The following is a 17,498-nucleotide window of genomic DNA, read 5'->3' on the forward strand; positions in this document are numbered from 1 at the left end:
CTCCCCTGATGGCAGATGTCCCCCAGCATGGCCCACCTGCTGGTGGGAATGGAATGACCAGCTCTGTCGATCAGCAGCTCTCACCACACACCTGGACTTTTGTCAGCATTGGAAACATGGTGCCTGGCAGATTTGTGCACATTGGCACCCCTTTGGAGTTACATAGAGAACAGCCAATGCCATAGCGGCTGACTTGAGAGTCATGCAGGTACTAGCTGATTTCAGAAAAGGTTACTTGCATAATAACACCTTTAAATGAAGTGACATGCTTTAAAGCTGCCACTTTAGTCACTTTCCTTTGTCTCAGAAGCTGCTGTGAAGCTGAAAGGAGGGCAAGTACGCCTCCATTATATGCCACTTTTCCTTCTTGATTTGAAGCTGTAAGGCACCATGATAACAAAATAGCCTTTTTTCCTCACAAACCAGAGCTAGTCTCTGCACTGGTTCACAGTAGTCTATCCTAGAGTAGGAGATAAAAGAAGCTAAGCAGGAGTTCACCATGATTCCCTTCTTTAATACAATCCCAAGCTTCCCCATAAATTGCAGTGTCTGAAGGTGACTGAACCTCTCCTCCACACCAGGATTTCCCCTGGGGCTGGTCTTAGGGCTGAGTCCTTTGTCCAGGTCAGTGTTCTGGGCAAAGAAACCACAATCCAATCCAACCAGTGCTTTGGCTAGCCAAAGAGCTAAGGCCACAATCACAGCTTACATGGCTAAGGCTCTGCCTGTGCTGGCAGGATTTCAGTGTGACCTTCTGTGATCCGATTGTGCCTATAAAGCTGTCAAGACTGCAGCAGAACCTGGTTCTCTGTCGCTTTAGGAAATGATTCCTAATCTCAGTTGTATAGATTACAGTTAACGTGGTATTGTGGTGAAAATATCATAACATTAATTATTGCAGACCAAGTGATTTTTCCTAAAGTAGTAGCATCAAAGTCAAGAGGCAGCAAGTATTTGCAATGCCAAACATGCAAAACTTGTTGGAAAAGAGCAATGCAGTTGCTCCTTCTAGTGCAGTGGTTTCAAGTGGCTTTCCTTTTCCCTGAATTCCAGCCTGCAGTTCTCCAAAAGCTTAACTTAGCTTTCTAACCCAACGTTCATTGATCTATTAAAGGAATTAACTACATGCTCAATCAAGTAACCCTGAAGTGATTAATTGGAATGTGTTTAGTTCATTGACCTGTTATTATATGATATGCTAACTTCTGATGATAATGAAGGAGAGTGGCACATTAACTCTTTTCATTGGGGAGGGGGGAGGGAGGGGGGAAATGAATGGACACTCTGGCTTCAGAACATTTATTTTCTAACAAATCTGTGTGGAAGAAGTCCATTTGTTTTGTTTGTTTGTTTGTTTGTTTTTTCCAGTATTGCCAAACCTAGGTGTTTAGACAACAAGTTCTTAGTCTTGAAAATTCTTGACATTTTAAAATGGTAAGTATATTGGGCTATTTTTTAATATCTAAGCCTTTAACCCATTTTTGGATTTCAGTTTGAATTTTGACAATGAAGATTAAAAGAAAACTCATGTTTCAAGTAAAAGGTGAGAGTGTCATATTAACATGTTGTTCTGGATATTGGGAAGATTCTGACATGACTGAGGAAGATATCTTCCCTTGGGAAGATGACTGGTTTCTGGAGAGCCTATGTCTGTTTGATGTTATAATTTGACAAGAAGACTCAAAAGTATAATTCAGCTAGCATGAAAGGACACTGTGACACAGATGACTGAATATCAGACAAGATCAGCTAGTGCAAAAAGTCAAGTCTTTGCCCAAAGAGAAGTGCCAGACAGGTAACACAAATGTGTAATACTGCAGGGAAAGGAAAGCTGCCGAAACAAAGCCTGGTATCTCTTGAAGAGACTTATAGTGCCTATATCCTGCATTTCATCCAACCTGCAATTGGCATAACATTGTGCCTGAGAGAGAGGAGAGAGAAAGAGGGGAAAAAAAAAAAAAAAAAAAAAAAAAAGTGTAACACTTTCCTTCCGTGCTTTAGACTTTAAATCAATTAAATTTACTTTCAACGCAGAATAAGCATCATTCCACAGCAACGTAATTGGACAAATAAATGTCCATCACTGCTACTGAACTGAGCTCCTGTGGTATAAAATAACAGAATAGGAATGGACAAAAAGATCCCATAGTTGATTGTACACAGAGATTGGTTTGGATTGGAAGAAACTCCCTGGGCAGAACCGCAGCTCCCATGGGGTAGGCTGACACTCAGTCAGCCTGCTGCAGGTACGCTTGCTCAAACAAACCACACAATGGAAATGGAGTTCACAGGACTTTCCTGCACACATCAGTCCCCCTAGATCAGCCAGCAGCATCAGACATGCCAGAGGAAGGTGCAAACTTAAAACAAAATAAGAGAAGTTGTTTAAAATGCACTCACTAATTCATTTATTCACCTCCAAGTGCAAAAGTGAAAGAGGAAGCCTTTCCATACTCAGCCATTATCATCGTCCTATAACTTTTTTTAGCCTACAACTGCAGATGATTGCCTGCTCAGGAACTTGTTCACCTTCCTAGTTCTACCAATGGATTTAACTGGAGATACTATCACTCCTTCAAACTGCAGCTTTTAGATGTGAACTTATAGGTAAAGTCAGGCTGCATCTTGAAGTACATGACATCTCTCTAACAGAAATGCTCAATATGACAGTCGTGTATTTACACAATGAACTAAAGACAGTTTTGACAACATATCACTGAAGTGATTAGTGATCCTTGAATATTTTCAGCAATCTTTTCTGGCCTTACAGAGATGAATATTTTGCTTGCTTTTCTTATCATTGTGCATGTCAGCAGATGTTTTCACCATGCTGTCCACAGCGACAGAGAGGGCTTTTTCCAGAGTGTCAGCAGCAGGAACACAGAAGACTAGGGGGAAGACAGTATAAACTGATATTGGAAGATGATAACATCAACAGAAAGGAATGAATGGTTTGAGTTTTATTCAACTCAGAATCAGTTACCACATTAAAAATGCAGCAAATTTGTACAACATCTCAAAGCATGCAATATAGCATGAGAAGAATAATTCTAATTTGTAGGTACTGTTAATTATTACTATCTCATTAATAACAATGGGAACTTTTTTTTTTTTTTTTTGTAGAGAATTAGAAATCAATTTGAAAAGTAATTACTTCATTAAATTTGGTGATTGTGTGCTACAGCCATCTCAATCTTCATTAAAATGAATGACAGGCAACTTTTCTCATTCTTTATGCTATGTGAGTTTAAAAAGTGCAACTTTCCTATTTAATCTTAAAATAAGGTTGAAGAGTTATTGTACACATTCCTGAAGCAAATGGGTAGAGGATTTTGGAAATTAGAAAGGTATGCCTGTATTGTAGCCACAGAAACCAGGACTACGTTATATATTTACTGACATTAACGAAACACAGGAAGGAATCACCCTCACTGGTTGCATGACAAAGAGCACATCTGCCATCAGATTAAATGATTTGGAAGTTTCAGCTGAGAAGGCTTGGAGAGACTTATCTGGGCATGATAACCTTTCTGTAACTTCTGGTCCCACACAGTACCAGCCGAGGCACTGTAGGTCAGGCCAAATCCCATAGCAACAGCAGAATTTTCTGAGCTGTCAATGTCTGTGACACGATAGTAATGGGAAGACACCACAGGTCCAATGACACACCATGAGACCAGAAGGAGGTTCTGGGTCCTGTGCTCAAGAAGGGACAGGGAAGGGTGGGACAGATTGTGTCATATTTAGGAGTGGAGACAATATGGGAAGGCAGATTCCACATCACTCAGACTGTTGGAAAACTCACAGAGAAGGGTCTGAAAGGTCTCCAAGGTTATGCTCAAGGAGGGATGGTCTAACAGCAATTTTCTTAGGATATAGAAACAACAACAAAAACACTATTCAATTATATACTCAGAACATCAGGCTTAAAATGGGCTTTAAAAATATGCAGATGTTTTCACAAAATAAGGTTAGCTAGCTACAGGCCTCACTAAATGTCCCCCTTTCAGTCACCCAGCCACAGTCCTCTAACAAATCCTCCTATTCAATTTGAGGAGCTTCAGGCTGTTTTCACTCTGTCTTGCATACTAGCGGCAAGGAGTCAAACATGCTTATTTGCATATTTTTCCTACTCTCTCATTTTGCATTTCTGTGGGCTCCTAATGCATGCTGACTGATTTTTTTTTTCTCCACACTTCTGTCTTACCTGTCTTACATCTTGAATGATGAAAGGGTGAGAGAGAAAGGAAAGTTGTCAGAAATCAGTAAATTGGGATCTATAAAAGTGAGGTGGTTAAATATTCAACATAAGAAGTTGCTGCAGCACCTGAAAAGACTGAGAAACAGCAGCAAAATTCATCTGTTTCATAATTCCTTGAGCTTTCTAACAGAAGTGTGCAAAATAGCAAAAAAATGATTTAGTCTGAATGCAAGTCATTTCTGATGTCCCACTAGTAGGCTGGGTTATACATCTTCTAGTTGCCCCGGCATGGTGAAGCCATGACTGAGATCTTGGCAGAGTCCCAAACACATTTACTGCTTCTATTCATGAACCAAGCTTTTGCCTTTTGCTGCAGCAGAAGGGGACAGAGGCAGAAATGGGACTTGGTGTAGTAAGAGAACAGGGTAAGGGTAATGCCATCTCTATAATGATTTGTCATATACCTGAGGAAAATTAATATATTTTTTCTTCTGTTTTGCTTTGCCTGTCTCTTTCTCCTTCAATCTGTATTTAGCTTTCACTTAGTCGTTCTGTATAGTTCTTGGTTTTAAAGACTTTAATCATTCTCACTCATCTGTAGACTTTCTACAATTAGTCCACACCTTTCTTGAAGTGTAATATCAAAAAAAAAACCAACTAGATATAGTCTTCCAGTTGGTATTTTGCCAGTAAACAGCACAGGAGTTATTTTTACATGTTTTATTTTTATTTCAACCAAGTATCACTAGCTGAAATAATTCCATCTAACTTCATGTTGTAGCTATCTAGCTATCTACATCTGACCTGCATGTCCTTAACTTCCTGTGGAGTAAATGTCCTGATTTCAGGGTGCAACTCATACAAGTATCTTATCTATATCCTTTAGGTGAGTTGAACAGTACCTCAGAATTGCCTGTTTATATTCGTTCATCATATAGAGATCACGGGCTGATCAGCTAAAATGTAGGCACTCACCTACAGTGTGTGTGACTGCTTTCAGCTAGATAGATGCCATCCTTCATCTACCGTCTAATTTGTACTTTTGGATGCTAGAGAACACTGGATTGGAAACAATTACTTGGATCATTGAGTCCTGTCCCCTGCAGATATGGACAACTGGGCTATATATACATATAATTCAGAAGCAACTTCACAGACTAAGGTACTTTGCAAGTCACAGAACACTTCCAAATACTCATTCAACCAGTAGTGAAAGACCCAAATCTCAACTGTAACGTGTCTCAGGAAAAGAGGAAGGATGAGGAATTCTATATTCCTGGGAAAGCCCGTTAATAAAACTACCCTGAATAGCTGTAAGAAGCTGACCAGACAATCCACTACACAGGAGAGCCAATGTTTGCTAATAGACTGATAGAGAATTGAAATTCCCTACCAAACTCAAATATGTTACATATTTTAATCTTGCTTGAACACAGTACACTAATCTTGATATATACTTGAGGTAAGTTCATGGCCCATGTGGCACCCTCTGCCATTAGTATAGCTAATGTGCCAGGGTCTGGTAATCCTTGCATTCTGAGACTACAAACTGTATGTCACTGGGTTAAAATAAATAAATAAATAAATAAATAAATAAATAAATAAATAAATAAATAAATATTCCTGGTCAATCACTACATTTGACCTCTTCTGAAACAGTGCACCACATGGGCATATGCACAATCGTAGCAAGTGCAGCACTACTGTGTACTTGCTGTCTGCTGTCACTGTAACAAGGAATCAAGTATAATGCTTGAACGCTGCAGATCATTTGGATTGGCTAAGTTAATAAGGAAGTTCAGTCCTGTGCTTATTCAGATATAGACACAACACTTGGCTTTCCAGACACGTTAGAGTGCAGTATACTTTTTCTTTTTTTGCTTGCAATAAATTGCAGGTTAATATTAAATACAAAATGCTAACAGAGAAGCAATGTATTAGCATTTTTTGGATGAAAAGATGACATTTTATATACCCTTAAGGAAAAATATTGTTTGCTCCCTGGAGCCACCCTGACCAATTTAATTTCCCACATCAGTACACATCATGAAGTCAAACCTTCTCACTTCATTGTTCAATCTATGGTTAACACTCAGAGTATTGGATTTATTTTTCCTCTTGTATGTGTTTTCAATATGTTGGTTGAATTAGACATTCTCTTTCATGGGTATTCACACAGTTGCCATTACTGGCTTAATGTAATTTGGTTTCTGCATTTCATCAAAACAGAACCACACACCCAGATCTGCAGTGGCAAGAGAAAGCCAAAGTGGTAGACATTGCATGGTAGTGGTATGGAGTTGTAACATTTAGGTAAATCAACACATACAGGGAGAAAAAAAAAAAAAAAAAAAAAAAAAGTGAATGGATTCTCATTCTCTTGAATCCTTCATGAAGTTACAGGATGAGTTAAAAGTTAAAATTTTCAAACCATCACTACTACAAGCATATCCAAACCCTACTGCTTGAAACCAAAGAAAGATCCAAATTTGGAGATGTTAAAACTAAACACTGGCTGCAAAAGTGTAGCCTTCCCACCTCTAAGTGAAAACCTTTGACACTTTGACAGGTCCCAAAGTTTGAAACTTTGTGCATCTAATCCTTAGGAATGATGAAAGGCTCAGCTGAACTTGCAAAGATTTGGCCTTATAGATCCAGGGATGTCAGAAAGCTTAGCCTGAGCCTGTTTCAACAGTGTTTTTAAAACAGTACCAAATGTAGCTTTTGTGAACATTCATGAACTCACAGATAACATCTCTTTCTGCTAACATGTCCATAATTGTGATAGCCAAAAAGCATGAATTTACATCATATTTAACGTTTCTCTCTGCTGAGCTCGATTATTAGAAAATTGAAATTGTAAACTAACAAAAATATCTCCTAAGAAGTTAGAAATGCTGAAAGGATCATCATCATAAAGCATTTCCAAAATTGCATACAATTGAAGTTAATTTCACATTGTTGCTACAATGAATACCTTAGGAAAGCTGCAAATGATGTGCTTTGAGTCTTTATATCATGTGCCAGGCTTTCAACCTAATTTGGCCCAAGCACATTTTTCACTAATACTTACGTGTTTGCTCCTTTGAAAGGAAAATCTGACTTGGCTTTCTATATTAGCACATTCTTTTATTCCTAAGCCATGTCTTGCTACATAATTTCTGTCATTAAAAAGCATTAAAATCTCCATTCTAGAAAATATATAGGAGACATTTTAAACAGTAGCATTTTTCCACTTACTTCAAATATAGAAGGAAAAGCAGGAAAAAAAAAAAGCAAAAAAAAAAAAAAAAGCAGTATGTGGTAGTGGGGGAGAGCATGAGAGCAAAATCCTGAGAGATGAGGCATACGAAACTGGCTAGCTGCCTAGCTTCCTGATGTTCTTTGTTAGGTGCTTGCTGAGACTTACTAGAATTTCAAATTGTTTTCTAAGCTGGTGAATAGCAGGTGCTTCCTAACCAGATCATAATGAGTACAGAGGTTCAACTCCATGGAGTCATTTCTCCCTGCTTTTGGCTGTCTTTTGAACTTGAGGAGACAAAGCAGTGGATCTAGAAATTGGAAATTTTATTTGAAAACCCACATACACAAGGCAATTTTGTAACCCTCCATACATAGAGGGCTAACAAAAGAAAGCATTATGTTATTAATTTCACATGCTGTGGGACATATTGTGATGTATTTTGGGATATGTATATTAGATCTGATACCAGACTATGTGTCAAAAATATCAAAACCAAACCTTCACTGCTATTTTTACTTACCTATAGAGGTTCTTGTTACATGCACTTCATTAGCACAGTAAATGGAAAATGCTAAATACAGAATGCCAAGTGACAACACTCCAGATTCTTTATTCCAGCTTCTTCCAATGTTCATCTTCTTCCTGAGGCTTAATCACAGGACATGAGAAATTAAAAGGTCATCACTCAAAGATACCTTTTTCCTTGCCCTTATCAAGACATATCCTACCTGTCACGGTTTTAGCATTTGTTTAAGGACTTAATGAAATTAAGTCTTTTCTTGGACTTACAGCTCTGAAAGATGAGCAGTGAATCAGCCTGTGCCAGAAAAATGTACAGTCTACTGAAAAATCGCCATGTGCTACCCAAAGAGAGAACATTAACGTTTCAACAAAGTGAAGTGAGATTGAGTACTGTAGCTGGCAGTAGGGGAAAAAGATGAGATAGAACATAAAGACCATGCTTAAACTGTACAACCTGCAAGGAGTCTCAGCTCCAGAACTGAAATCAGTGTCCTCACTCAGTAGAAGACCTATCTCTTCCCCTCCACCACAGTTGACTGTGAGCCAGACTAGGTCCCCAGTCAGGGAGATCAGAGGACCACCTCTTAGTAGAGTCAGTATTTTAAATCTTCTCTTACTCATTCCTACCCAAATATGAGAGGGGAACTGAGTAACACAAACCATGCAAGTAAAACCTTTATACTTTTATCTCCTGAAAATGGAAAGAAGTAATATTTTGCCATTTCATATATTTTATACAAGTAAAATTTTCTTGAAGAAAGAAAGAAACTTATTTAAATAAACTTACAATAGATGCAACTACAAAAACAAAACTCATCAAAAGGAACCCCTGTTTACAAAAAGCATCAGACTAACATCCATCTTGTGCTATTCAGAGTTATTTAATTGATTTCAAGGAATGTTGATTTACTGAAGTAGAGGATCTCATCCAACATTAACAAATTCCACTTTAAATGGATTGTCATAGAGACTGCAGTATTATAAATGTTGGTGTTTTTTTGGGGTGGTGGTGGTGAACTGATTGCATAGCCTATTGAGCAAGGGATTTATGTATTCTCATTACTGAGGAGTTATCTGGAATACTTTATTGAGGTATTTGTGTTAGATGATGCATAATTATCAGTGGCTAAAAATGGCTGAAAAACTATCATGAAAAAGTCAATGAAAATTGTGATGGAAAAGTGTTTCTGCGTTTTGCCCAACTCTAAATGTGATATAAAAGCCATTCCCTTAGGGCAGGTGGAGAGATTAGCTATTTTGATAGCTTTTATCACAATTTTAAAGACACAGAAAAAAAATAAAAATTATATTGTATTGGAGGCACCAAGAGGACAGAGTTAGGAGAGGTCTTTATTTGTTCTGCCAGATACAGCAACGTCATTGTCACAAGAAGGAACCCTTTCTCATAGGTTATGTGGTAAAATTTATTTTGCTACTCATGGACGAGCTTTCATTCAGAAATTCTGGCCTTGTGTACCCTGTCTGTGCTCCCATTTCAAAAGAGAGTGGTGGTACAGAGGTGGGATAAGTGTGCATCCCCCTGATTGGGGAAAAGACTGGCTAAGATATGTTTTGACAGTGGTTTTCAGTCTTTAAGTCTGGTTTGTCTTATTTTGCCTTCTTTGGAGTGAGAAGTCAAACATCTCCCTGAAGCTCAAAAAGTTTGTTCACCATCACACAGCAAGATCTATTTCCTTGGGCTGTTGAGCAAAGAGTCCAGGATGAATGTAGTGGAAAAGCATGACTTTCTTTTACTTTATTTTGTTACGTATTTGGAAGTACCTCAAAGAATAGGTGTATTTTGTCGTGAAGACTAGTAGAGATTGAAATAAAACTAAGTTCCTCTCTACATATGTATCCCCTACACAGTCCAAGTCCACTCAGTCTCTTTGTTGTTTGCTGACCAGGTACTTGCATGTGTCATGGAAGAACATGTTTGGAAGGGGAGTGAACAAGGGAAGAGTGACCTTATGAATGATTTCTAGAAGATTGTTTCCTGTTTACAGGCCACCGGGAAAAAATATGAAAGGACTAGTGTCTGTCAGCCAGGCACCGATCATTTCTTAAGCTTCTGGATACATCAATTTTATGGGTATATCAGCTGCCTGTATTACCTAGCTGTCCATCACCTCAGCTGGCTTTTCTCCTTCTAGTTTCATAACCCTTTAAAACACTCTTCATTAGTCAGACATTCTTTCATATTAAAATTCTGTAGTGGAAATATTGCTTACATTTCCCTGTTAAAACACAATCAATTTAAAATATTTCCTGTAGGGGAAGTGACAGAGAAGATGCGTTTTGAATCATGGTAATTTTTGTCATTGTTGCTGTTTTCTTCTGGGCATGAGACAGTGCAGATTCAGTAAACATATCAAACCATGTGTAATGAGAATGATTCCAGTGCTTTAGGTTCATTAGTCTCACAGTATGAACCTTAATAAAAATGAATTTGACTAGATTAGATGCAATTAGAGCAATTGGAGTAACAAATCGTGTACACATACATGTTTATAAAAAGGGGGATTATTTTAAAAATGTGTTTGGATAAATGACAGAGAATAATGCATGGCTAGAGTACATGTTGATGACTACAGTTCTTAGTTTACAGAAAATGAACTTTTAATCACTAGGCCCAGTGCCCACTTCTCTCTCTAATTATAATAATTTTTTTTTTAATTTTTTTTTTTATAATCCACCTTTAAGAACCATGATCCAAGCAAGGTTTATCCTCCATGTGTAGGCACGGAAGTAGCACATTCATCTCAGAAGGAGCATTCAACCACATTAAATGTATGCACACAGTATACAAGGTGATGAAATGGTGTCAAAAGCCTTGTTTAATTGTGTAAACCTGTCTTCTTTACATATTACAGCTAACAATTATGTAATGGTCTCAATGGTACTTGGCACTGTGGCTTGGGTCATACAGCCGTGCCATGCTGCATATATACACATAATTGAGAGGTAAAAAGGATCTAAACTCCAGACCACATGAAAACAGATGAAATTACCCTGTCAGATTTGCATAACAGAGATCCCACCCTTGAACGAGATACCACTTGCATCTCCCCCCCAAATCATTCCACCTGACATCTTCACTGTAATGGAAGGAATCGATCAGCATTTCAACATCCTACAAAGCCAGGCACACAAGTCCCACATACTTTGTTAGATTTTATTTGTACTCAACTGCAACACTGTGTAGTGCCTGCAACACACAACATGTGACATCGTGGGATCCAATCTATTATGAATCCTTATTACCAATAAGACACCACAGACCTACAGGCTAATGTTGCTTGGGGGACTCGTCTAAATCACTATGCAGTCTGTTCTCAGCTTCATTGCCATCTTGTTTTCTCTATTCTACCTTCTCCCATTTAGTTAAGTTAGTCTGAAACTATAAAAAGTCTCACTGTTAAGCTAAGATTAAAGACACTGTCCTTCAAAAATTATATACTTTCAGTTATCTATTTTCTGAATTTCTTTCTAGTCATTGATGTTGCAAGTATAATAGAAAAGCTTCACACTACTGTGCAGCCACATTTCCCATATTCACTACATGTGAAGGTTATTTTGCATGGCAAAATGTCCTTTTGCTGTTTTGCAATCTCTTTGTCTCTGTCTGTCTCTTCTGCTTTAAGCCACTACCTTAAAAAGATATTAAACTGCTGCTAGCAACTAATTTCAATACAGAAAAAATGCCTGATTGGTGCCTTCTGTGAGAATTTGATAGTGCTGTTGATTAGAAACTGACTGAGTAAAAGCAGAACAGTTCTCTTTTGAATAGTCCTAAAAGGAAGGGAAAAGAAAACACCAACCATAAATACTGGAAAGTGAATCAACTCAGAGGAACTGATCACTTCAAATGTAAAATATCTGAGACAGCTTTCAAGTGGAAAAAGTGTAGTTTCTTCTACTTCAAAATAGCATTAAAATTAGTTGACTGAGTAACCTTCACTAGAACAGGAAGATATGTGGGGTACCATATCTATCAACCAGAAGACTTATGGTCTTATTTGATAAAAGCATTGCACAGAGGCAAGCTGTTCGCAGTTCACACTTAACTCACTGAAGGTCCTATCTCAGGAATTGAAATTTTGAGAATGATAGAAAACAGGTTAGAAATAGCATCTAATTACAAACACATACGCCATCATGGCATTTCAGTTTGAAGACAGTAAGAATGTCTGAGAACCAAAGCATTGTTTTTCTGTTTAAGAAGCTCTCTTCCCATGGTAAAGTCTATTCTTTCACTAGGCAGAATACACTCTTAACCCAGCAAAATTAAATTAAATTAAATTAAGCAAAATTAAATACATGCTTTAAGTTGTATAACATGTTTCAGACATAGAAGACAAAGCAGTATTAGATTTAGACTTTGTGAATGACCTGGAATGTAAGTTAAAAGTAATTTAGATGATAAACCCTATAGTTGCTCAACACTCAGTATTACCAGTAATCACTTTAAAAATCACTCTGCTTCTCTAAACAGTTTTCCAAGTAGTGGTATTTACTTCTTCCCATAATTCAACATCCTCTGGGAGATGGTGTCTTTATAGAAAGGAGTGATTAGTAGCAACACTGCTAAAACAGGCTCAAAGTTCTGGAGGAGGGAATAGATAAAGAAAACTGAGCTTGTGTGAAATGAGGATCATACACACAGTAAAACAGAGGCTAAAGCAAGTATCTTTTAAATGTGGACTAACATGCAAAATGTGTTTTTGTTGTTGTTGTTTTGTTTTGATTTATTTATTTATTTATTTTTTATTTTGAGGCTTGTCAACAAGTAAGCTAAAAATACAGGATAATAAACATGTAAACATCTGTCACTCTTCGCAGAAAATATTTAGCATCCTCTGAATTTCAAAAGGTTAGCCTCTTAACCCTGTGTTTATAGAGAGAGATGGGTGAAAGTTCTCACTCACTGAAATGTGACTATTTCAAAGACAATGTTATTTTTCCCAATTCAGTTCATGTCTCTAGACTGCAGGTAAATTGCAAGTATTTGCCTGAACTTGCTGTTCCACAGTGGGTCTCTCAGCTGTGGCAGATAATATAGCTTGGTGCTGCCTTGCAACTGGTTCAAGCAGCCCGTGCCTGCTATCATGCAGATACACCTGTCAGATGGAAGCTCCTGGTTAGCAGCTTTGGGAGCCTTGTATTTAGCCTATGTTCCTCTCTGTTTACGTAAACTCATTTTGGAGCCTTCAGCCAGCAAAGGAGTGAGGCCAGTGCCTTATGCTCAGCTTAGGAGAGAAGAGGGAGGAGCAGAATTGACCCTTACCTCAGGATTACAGCTGCCCAGGTTTCTGCTGTTCTTTAGTAGGCCAGCTCTCCGTTCTTTTCCCTCTCTTCTCTCAAGACTTTGTTTTCCATTCTTTGTTTTCCATTAGCTCCCAAAAGCTGCCTGGAAGCCAACAAGCAGAGAAGGCTCAGGTGGACATAAGTAGGAGGCCAAAAAGCTTGCCCAGCTGTAAGCAGGGCAGGCAGCTTGTACAGCTGCCCATACAGGGCTATAAATAGCAAAGCTACAGGATGTTTGAGTGTTACTACAAATTGTGCCCAAAAGCCTTTCAAATTCTGTCAGTGGTGTGTTCATCAGGTGAAGGAAAAACACTTTTAGAAGCTTTGTTGCATCACATTTGTGCAAAGCTTTACAGTGGGGCTGTAAATCTGTATTAGGATATAGGTGATGGAGACCTGAACTGCCAACAGGGAGTTGGAATGTGTTTGGCTTGGTACACAAAAGCATGCACATAAATGTGCTGACCATGTAAACTGAGCAACACCACACCCATATGACAATCTAGAGCCTTTGGTTCCTAATAACAGTTTGAAACTGTACATTTTATTTCTTTTTCTTAACTTATAAGTCACTTTTTTTTTTTTTTTTTTTTTTTTTTCTTTTCCGCTTTACCCCTTATTCAGCTCCTGACTGTTTTGCTAGGTCAGTGATTTTGCAATTTATTTTCTAGTGAGAAAGCATAGATTCGCAAGTATGGGCCAGAAATGAATTAGATGGAAATAATGTGACAGCTATTGATATGCTTTTCACTGAGAGAAACCTTTAAGAAGAGACATACAGACAGGAAGACAATAAGCACAAGGCTCCCATGCTTCTTGGAAGGGCATGCAGGAAAATGTTCATACATAATAAGCCAGTGAGACTCTCCAGCAAAAAATAAAGGAGAAAAACAGTCCCAGTCAAACATGAACAAAGCAATAACTTCCCAGTGTCATCTGGCAATAAGCCTATGCAAAGATCACTTTAAAACAGCATTACCTGTTCAGTACACAGAAAATGATAATGGTAATATTCTCTGTTGTGCTCACTGATGGTTACTGCGATGAGGATTCAACTGTGAGGTAGCTTTTAAAAAGCTTACCAAGCTAACCTTATCCTTTTCCCTCAGTTTGCTCTCCTTTAGGAAATTCTTTTTTTTCCCAAAATCCTTGCTCACCTTAATTCAATCTTTCTTGCATCAGACACTGAACAGGATGGAGCTCTTCTATCCAGCTGATGTGAAGATAATCAGATCTTAAGACATCTCCTCAGCTGGATTTGGGTCAGGCCACTGGCACCTGGGGAACTATTACCCTTTTTCTGTCTTGAGAGAACAGTTAAAATATGCTCAAATTTTATTTTGATATGGTATTATTTAATAGCAGATGGTCTTTACTCAGTAGCCCATGTTTGAGGAAGAAATGGGTACTCTGCATGTGTACCCATGCAACATAACGTGGTACTAGTTTGTCATGGGCTAAAACACATAGAGATGAGTTCTGAGATCTGTTGGATTTGCTGGAGCAACAATCCATGGAGCATCTTGGCCTTGTTCCTCCTTTGCACCTACTGCGTGGAAGGAGACACAGTAAAATTCCTGTCCCTACTATAGTCAATGTATAATGAACAGAAGGAAAACAAAAGTGACTTCATGTTTGCTTTTGGTAAAATCAATCTTGCTGTCAGTCCTCTGGGGCAAAGACAGTTCCTTGTCTATTTAGTCATGTAATTTACTCTGTTTTAACTTTTACCATCTACACATGATTTCTTTGTCCGAGAAAACAGTATGACTTCACTATGGGACCCTAACATCTATTATTACTATTATCGGTTTTAGGTATAGTATCACATTAATCCAAAGTGAGTCTCCAATAATTGGTGGCCTTGCACTAAGGATGAATTTGGCCAACAGCATTTTGGGGAAGCTGCACGTGCTGATAGTACTGCATACAGAAGGCCCATCTCTGCACAGAAAGAAGAAAAACAATACAAAGCTATGGATTTTCTATCCTTTTTCAGACTTAAGCGGCACAACACAGTGCAATTTCCTACATTTATTTTTTTAGGATGTCTGGTCTGGTTTCTCCTAGGGACTGAATGAAGACTGAATGTAGATCTTTTATTTTGAATGACTGACAGAATGTGAAGTTAGACAAGTCTATTTAGAGACAGTCATAACCCCAGCATAAGGGATCTCAGAAAATACACAGACTTTGTAGTGGTGCATACCTCTGTTTCCCCTGAGTACCATCCTATTCCAGTCACTGCTGACAGAATAAAGAACTATCAAAATAACAAGGTTCAAAATAAACCTCTGGAAATTCTTACAAAGCATGAAAGTACCATGCCTCAAAATCTTAGATTGAGGTAAGTACAATATGTGCACAGTGAAATGTTTGTAGAAAAAATATAAAAGAAAGCAAACCCTAGCATTAAAAAGAAGAAAGCTGTAAGATACACTTTGAATGAACATATAGGGAAATGTGACACAGAGGTAAGACAAATACCCTGAGGTTTTTGCCTCAGATAATTATTTCCTTAACTTAGGAAATGGCCCCAAAACTTTATAATTAGTTTTTTTCAGGTCACGTACAATTTTTCAAAATACTTGTGCAATGGATTCCCAATCCTGACTGGAACCTCTTTGCATAATTCAGAGGGAAAAAAAAAAAAAAAAAAAGTGACAGATACCATTGCCTAGTACAGAGATATTGAACTATTTTGAATCTTTAAAATGCTTTTACTATGCATTAACAAAGTAACTATAATCTAAGAACCACAGTGAGATTCACCTTGTTTTCAATGGCACATATAAAACCAATGTTCTCCAGGAAAGATGGGACAGAAATGAAATAGCTGTGCCTGAGTACAACTACAAATGACTACAACACTTTCGGGAATGAAGGTGGCAGACCTTCATTCAAAAAACAGTCAAAATCTCATAGGAGCAAGAACAGTGAGGCATGCTTAACATTTACTACCCAAGTCTCTCTTCCAGGACAGGTTTTGGCAGTCTCAGAAATTAAAAGGTGGTGGGAAAGAAAGTGGTGGGTAGAAAGGTCTTACCCAAGTGGATGAATTTATTCCAAGCCAACCTTTTGCTTGGAAGTAAGGCGAAGAAGAAAAACAGTTAGAATTGATCCAGCTCAGTCAGAGGCACGTAAAAGGTAATGCAACTTTTCCAGAATTAATATTTAATTAGTTTTAAGGGAACATGAGTCTTGTGCTTAAAAATGTCACTGACCTATGCACCACCTGCTACAAATAGAAAAAAAAAATATCTCAGTATGGAAGTTCTTCCTCATCAATTTCACTCTGAACCAAAAGCATTTTGTGCTGATGACTCTAAGTTTATCCAGATCGCTGAGCCACCATTTCAGACAATTTCTAGTATGTCAGTTGAACTTAGCTGATATCCAAGACCTTTAGTTTTGTTCCCAAAATTTCTTGTCAGCCTCTAGGCCAATATAGATCAATATACCATGTCTACAGTTTATGTATGCAGTAATATATACATCCAGGAACTTCAAATGATTTTTCTTTGGCTTGGTCCTTTAATTTAACACTGTGCTGATCTAATATGTTATTTTAACTGGAAAATTATAATTCCATTTTTTCCTCAAAGACTATATATCCTTACATTACCTAATATATATTGAACCAAAATTATGTTTTCTTGAATATTGAATCTTAAGTGATACCCATGGAAACATATACAGCTTTTTCTTTTTTGTAGTAATTGATTTAACTGGAGTAGAAAAGCAGAATATACATGACAGTTCTAAGCACACAGTAATATGAGATGAAACACTAGTAAATACTTAAAATATTTGACACTTAGAAGTGGGAATTACGTATGTTCTGAATTCTTTTATTTATGCATCAGAAGAAAATGAAGGAAAAACAGTAGATGAAGGAATTAGTTCTACCCAATGCCCTAATAATATGGAAAATGTGTAATAAAATAAAATCTGGAAAATACCTCCCTTTTACTACATTATAAAGGGAAATTGTAAAATCAAATTTAAGAAAGGGAAATTAAAATGAGCAATGTCTGTTACAAGAGTTCATTTAGCTTCATATCCTAGATTTACCTAGTACTTCATCAGTATTTGCTCTTCCATATAGGTTCTTCAGTGAACTCATCACTGCTGTGGATGTCTGATAGTGAACTGTCAGTCTTTGAATGAAATCTGCACAGTCTGTTTCAGACAGAAAGGCAAAAATCATGCTATCACTGGATT

At 37.7% G+C, this 17,498-nt stretch overlaps 1 long non-coding RNA gene across 2 annotated transcripts in view; it reads right to left on the bottom strand.

The window, feature by feature from the left end:
• LOC311444531 overlaps positions 1-17,498 on the bottom strand; it is a 232,272-nt gene that overhangs the window by 4,703 nt on the left and 210,071 nt on the right. For both annotated transcript variants that reach the window (XR_014697924.1, XR_014697925.1), the window contains exons 6-7: positions 13,255-13,377; positions 7,966-8,093 (exon numbers count right to left, since the gene is read on the bottom strand). This is a non-coding gene — a long non-coding RNA (uncharacterized lncRNA). The remainder of the gene's footprint in view (positions 1-7,965; positions 8,094-13,254; positions 13,378-17,498) is intronic.

This window comes from Aythya ferina (assembly GCF_964211825.1).
Source record: "Aythya ferina genome assembly, chromosome: 1".
In the NCBI taxonomy this organism is placed as follows: domain Eukaryota; kingdom Metazoa; phylum Chordata; class Aves; order Anseriformes; family Anatidae; genus Aythya; species Aythya ferina.